Source organism: Hyaena hyaena, unplaced genomic scaffold, assembly GCF_003009895.1.
Source record: "Hyaena hyaena isolate Hyena2069 unplaced genomic scaffold, ASM300989v1 scaffold_909, whole genome shotgun sequence".
Lineage (NCBI taxonomy): Eukaryota > Metazoa > Chordata > Mammalia > Carnivora > Hyaenidae > Hyaena > Hyaena hyaena.
Window position 1 is genome coordinate 78,321 of NW_024081534.1, and position 5,832 is coordinate 84,152.

Sequence of the window (5,832 nt, forward strand, 5' to 3'; positions counted from 1 at the left end):
CTTCCTGCCGGGCCGAGAGGGTGGGGGCTGCAGGCCGGGGGCTGCGGGCCGGGCCGGAGGAGGGGGCTGACGGGGAGGTGCTTCCGGGGCAGCCGGACCCCTCCCCCGCCCCTCCCCTCCCCTCGGCGCCCTCCTCCCCCTCCTCCCTCCCTCGCTCGAGTCCCTCGTTTCCTGCCGGCGCCCGTTGCCATGGCGACGCCGCTCCCGGGCCTCTGCGCTCCAGGCCCCGGGGTTGTCGTGGGTTTTTTTTCCCCCCTCTTTCGCTCTCTTTCTCCTCTTTTTTTCCCTTCTTTCTCTCGGGGTTCTGCTCGGCGGTGGGAGGGACGAGACTGAGGAAGTGCTGGCCTCTAGCGGGGAACCCGCTCTCGCTCTCCCGACCGGGAGATGGGAGAAGGGAGGGAAGTGACGTGCCGAGGGGGAAAAAGGAGGTATTTTCTGGAGCTTCTGGGAATAGGGGCTAGAAAGAAAGGATCAAAGGGACGACCGGGCAGAGGGAGGGAGCGCAGCAGCAACCCTCGAGACCCGCCGGACGGGGCGAGGAGATGGAGCCGAGGAGAGGGGAGGGGAGGGGAGAAAGCGATCGAGGACCCGGAGAGAGAACCGGGATTGTTTAACCCTCACCTCGCTCCGGGAAGGCGGGAAAGAGTGCTGCCCAGAAACTGAACCCATTAGGAGTTGACATTCATTTAAAAGCAGCAACCCGATAACACTTGCTTTGAACGACCCATTTAAGTGCGTAGTTTCAGGGGTTTTGTGTGCGCCTGTGGTCTTGTGTTTAGCTGTATATGCGAAGGCGGACGACGGAAACCAGGGAAGAGGCATGAAGGGAAGGCACACACGAGTAGAACAATGGGCTGTATTGGGGGGGTGCCAAACACTGGAGGAGGCGGTGGCCTTTGTCATTTTCCGTCTGAGAGCCGCTTGTCAGTGTTTAATGCTCCTAGTTTTGGGAACATTCAGCTACTATTAATAGAGCACCTACTATGTGCCACCTCCGGTTTGGGAAACTTGGGTTACTTCGGGGCACAGAACAAAGATAAGTGGCCTCGGTTACCTTTACAGAGGCCGGGAGGCTGGCGCTTCCTCGGGCGTTATCCTGATCCAGTAACAGTTTTTACCTCTTCGCTTTTCCCAGCCTCTGTCCCCGTCTGTTATTTTTTCTGTCCACCCACGCTTTTAAAAGCCAACGCAGGATTTGTTTTCAGAGGAAAAACGAGAGGTGTCCTCTTTGTTCGTAAAGGAGATCCGTGTAGGTCTGCGCCGAGGGCGGGGTGTTGGGACCCAGGCTCGATCTGTGGCCGCCAGATTCAGGTCAGAGGGAAATCTCTGCCAGGCTTCTAGGAACCAGCCAGGCAAGTACGTGAGGGAAGAAACCGGAGGGCAGCCAAAGGCCTGGGACGGCAAAGACGCGAGGCGTGGGGTGGGTGTGTGTGTGTGTGTGTGTGTGTGTGTGTGTGTGTGTGTGTGTGTGAGAAAGGATGTGTTGTCGGCGGTCGACAGGCTTTGGCGGAGGATGAATTGAAAAGATTCTGGCAGAGAACTAGTGGTAAAAACTAGGTAAAGCGTTAGTCATTTAATTCAACCTCGGGTTTCTGGCACGTCCAAGAAGTTTAAAGCTTTCTTGCGGAGGCTTACGGTGCATGTGTGGGGCCCGAGCTGAATCTCCCGCACAAGTGAAAACGTTGTATCCAGAGACAGTTTTCAGATGATACGACGTTCAGGTCCAGAAACCCTAGTCATGTGCTTCCGCGAGTTCCCTCGCGAACTGGTGCCTTTAAGTGTCCAAAGAAGGCCTGTGATATATGCCAAGTATATTCACCGTTAGAAGTGAAGCAGAATCAGTACTACTACTGATAGATGCATTCCGCCGCTAAAGGTTTTTTTGTCTTCCCTGGTCACCAGCCCCTACAGCTACTAAAAGTTAAACATTCCGAAGATCTTAGGGAATAAGGTAGTGACGATGTGTAATTTTGGGGAATGCTATAAATCTAGCCTGGAATATACTCTTATCACAGACCATGTGTTCTTGATTATGAACTAGTAGTTTAATTTTCTGATGTAAAGGCTTGTACCCCATATTTCACAACAATTGTTTTCAGCTTCCTTTCCCTCTAAGACAGGCCAGTCTTCCAGAGTTATGGGTGTAAGCAATTTTCCAAAGGAAATTTCAGGATAAAAAAGAAATGTGTTAATAATAAAGTGAAGTATTAGGAAAACCTCCGTCCATATGAAAATCATTCTCATGGACTAAATCAGATTGGGAACAGGTACTGAAGAATTTGTCTCTATCTAAACGGAGCAAAACAGTCTGTAATCCCTAGAAAATCCTTAACTGACTTTTCTTTTTTTCTTCTTTTTTTTTTTGAATTTTGCTAAGCTTTCTCATTTTCATTTAATGATTCTGCTGGAATTAGTGTTTTCCTTTTCAAACCAAAGCGTTCTCCTGAATAGAGGCTAAATAATTTCTTTACTCTGCATAACATTGAAAGTCATTAGCATAAACAGGTGAAAAGGAAATGCATTCTATCTGTCGTGTCTGTTGTGTAGAAGCCGAAGCCCTCCCCCTGAAAACACACCTAAATAAGGAAAATCAGGTTTTGAAAGGAGCTCACCTCTTTGGCAGCAGCTTAAAGCGAATAGAAGAATCGGCAGGCCAGTTTAATTTTGCATATCAACTGAACCTAGAATAAGCATTCTTCAGCCCTGCTAAGCCCAGCTTTGCACGATGAATTGTGGAGGAGGAGAAGGCCCTTAACCCTAGAGGTGTTAGCATCATCGGAATGTATCTATTTACAAGAAACCAGGTGAGTAAGCAGGTGTGATCAGCTTCTATGCAAAACTGGACTGGATGAAGTAGGGGAAAAAGGAAATCATAACTTTTACTCTAAACACTACCAACTAGATGCGAACCACCATACACATCACACACCCCCAGCCAATTTTTTAAGGTCTAGTTGGGAGAAGGCGGATGGGCTAGATGGGTGATGGGTATTAAGGAGGACACTTGTGTTGAGGACTGGGTGTTGTAAGTGATGAATCATGAAATTCTACTCCTGAAACCAGTATTACATTATAGGTTAACTAAGTAGAATTTAAATGAAAATTTGAAAAGGAAAAAAAAGGTCAGAAGGCAGAGACCAATGCTTTTACCATGTCCAATGTGACTTTTCTTTTTAATTTGCAGGAAATGTTACTAAGCGACAAAATAAATGGCCCTTGGTGACCTACAGGCAATAGATAGATGGATGGATGGATGGATAGATAGATAGATAGATAGATAGATAGATAGATAGATAGATAGATAGATGATAGATAGATAAATACGGTCTAATTGGGAGAACATGAAATGAAGGTTAAAAGGATTGATGACTCTTAGATTTGTAAAGCAAAAAAGAACTTTAACATTATCTAAGGCCCTCAACTTTAACTGGGGAAAATTGGAGGCTGGAAGTTGAATGTAGAAGAGGGACATTTCATAATCCCTACCAAATAGAAGATAAATAATGATTTACTGAATTAATTTCCTAGATGTTGCCCTTCTGTCAACTGAAAAAAATATATACAAAACTAAAAGACAAAAATACCTCTTATTCCTCACTGCTAGTACCCATGATCGACTTCTCAGGATACACTGTCCCAAAATATAGTACCTGGTATATTGAGTTTTCAAACTGAAGGAGTTTGAGAAAATGGAGGGAGCAGGAAAGTAATTCTAAACACCTTCCCTCTTCCTTCACTAAAACAGGTCATAAAGCCCTCATGTGAGAGGTGCCCTGGGCCGAAAGGAGTATCCATATCTCTGAAGAGTAAAGGACACCAAGAAGAATCCTCACAAACAGGCCTTGCTAAATTTCTCCCAATGTATAATAAGGACCGCATACTCCTTAGGATATTCCTCTACAACTGTTCACTCTTTATCAAACCTCGGATAAAAACACACCATTCTATTTCTTTGGATCTTCATTTTCGGATGAAGACTCCCATGTCACATCGAAATTACATTAAGTAAATAAATTTTGTTGGAATAGGGGCGCCTGGGTGGCTCAGTCGGGTAAGTGTCCGACTTTGGCTCAGGTCATGATCTCACAGTTCGTGGGTTCAAGCCCCACGTCGGGCTCTGTGCTGACAGCCAGCTCAGAGCCTGGAGCCTATTTCAGATTCCGTATCCCCCTCTCTCTCTGACCCTCCCCGCTCATGCTGTCTCTCTCTCTCAGAAATAAATTAAAAAAGTTAAAAAAAATTAAAGAAAAATTTTTTTTGTTGGAATAGATTTCTAGGCAAGATGGAGTCTCTTCTTGCCCAGGAATGCTGGGTCAGCAAACTGAAACTTTAGATAAATTTCATGGCCCTGTAAATGCTTCCCTAGGCCAAAAACTCAGTACATCCAATCAGCCAATCCCCAAACACTAAGCCAACTGTGGGCTCTATACTCACTTTGTTCTTTTATTCTTTATCCTCTAAAAGCTTCCTGCCTTCTGCCGCATTTTGCAGTTCTCTGAATGGAAACTGTCCACTTTCGTAAAGTGTTGAATAAAGTTTGTTTGTATAAGCTAAATTGTCTTCTTTAATCGTTTTTTGTTTTTTGCTTTACCGCTTATTTATTTTGGGGAGACAGAAAGAGACGAGTATGAGTTGGGTACAGAAAGTATGAATTGGGGAGGGGCAGAGAGAGAGAGAGGGAGACACAGAACCTGAAGCAGACTCCAGGCTCTGAGCTGTCAGCACAGAGGCCGACATGGGGCTCGAACCCACAAACTGTGAGAATATGACCTGAGCCAAAGTTGAACATTCAACTGAGTGAGCCATCACCCAGGTGACCTCTTTAATCATTTTTAAACAATTTGTATGCTTTTCTCCTGTTAATCTGTCTATGTCAATTTAATTTTCAGGCTCAGCCAGGAACCCTAAAAGGGTTAAAGAAAACTTTTTCCTCTAGTACACCCACCCCACTTCCTGTCTTTAGAGTACAAATTAGAGCTCCAAATTGAGGGGCACCTGAGTGGCTCAATCTGTTAAATGTCAGACTTTGGCCCAGGTCATGATCTCTCGGTTTGTGAGTTCAAGCCCCACATAGGACTCTGTGCTGACAGCTCAGAGCCTGGAGCTGCTTCAGATTCTGTGTCTCTGCCTCTCTCTGCCCCTCCATGCTCATGCTCTGTCTTTCTCTGTCTCTCAATAATAAATAAATAAGCCTTAAAAAATTTTTTTAAATTACCATATTGATTAGTTTGCTCAGTATTCCATCGAGCATTTCCATCAAAAGAAAGGGATACACCCCCACCCTCATCCTTGAGTAGCATAAAGTTGACAATAACATAGAATCCACCAGTTTAGACCATTAGCATGCAATTTAGGGCAAATAATGTACCTTCTCTCAGTCTTGATTTTCTTTTTGAAGAATGGGAATAACAGCCAGTCATTGTTGGAAATAAATGCAATATTTATAAATTATTTCATACAATATCAGACACATAGTATGATCTATTATTATTAGATAATATATGACCCAATATATTTGGTAACCCAATATATTTTTGTCATCACCAGTGCGTCTAAATCACTATTTTTTTATTCAACATACATCACATCTTTATTAACTCACAATTGAGTTAATGAGTTTATATGCTAATGAGTTTAGTTAATGAATTTACTGTTGAGGAAAAATTTTTACTCTCTTAATGGGGGCCCGTGAATTAAACTAACAAAAAAATAAACAGGAGAAAAGGCATACAGTTTTATTAATATTTATTTGTATGAGAGTTCACAGAAAAGTAAAACTCAAAGTAGCTGTTAGACTTAGGAGCTTATATACCCTTCTTAATAGATGAAAGA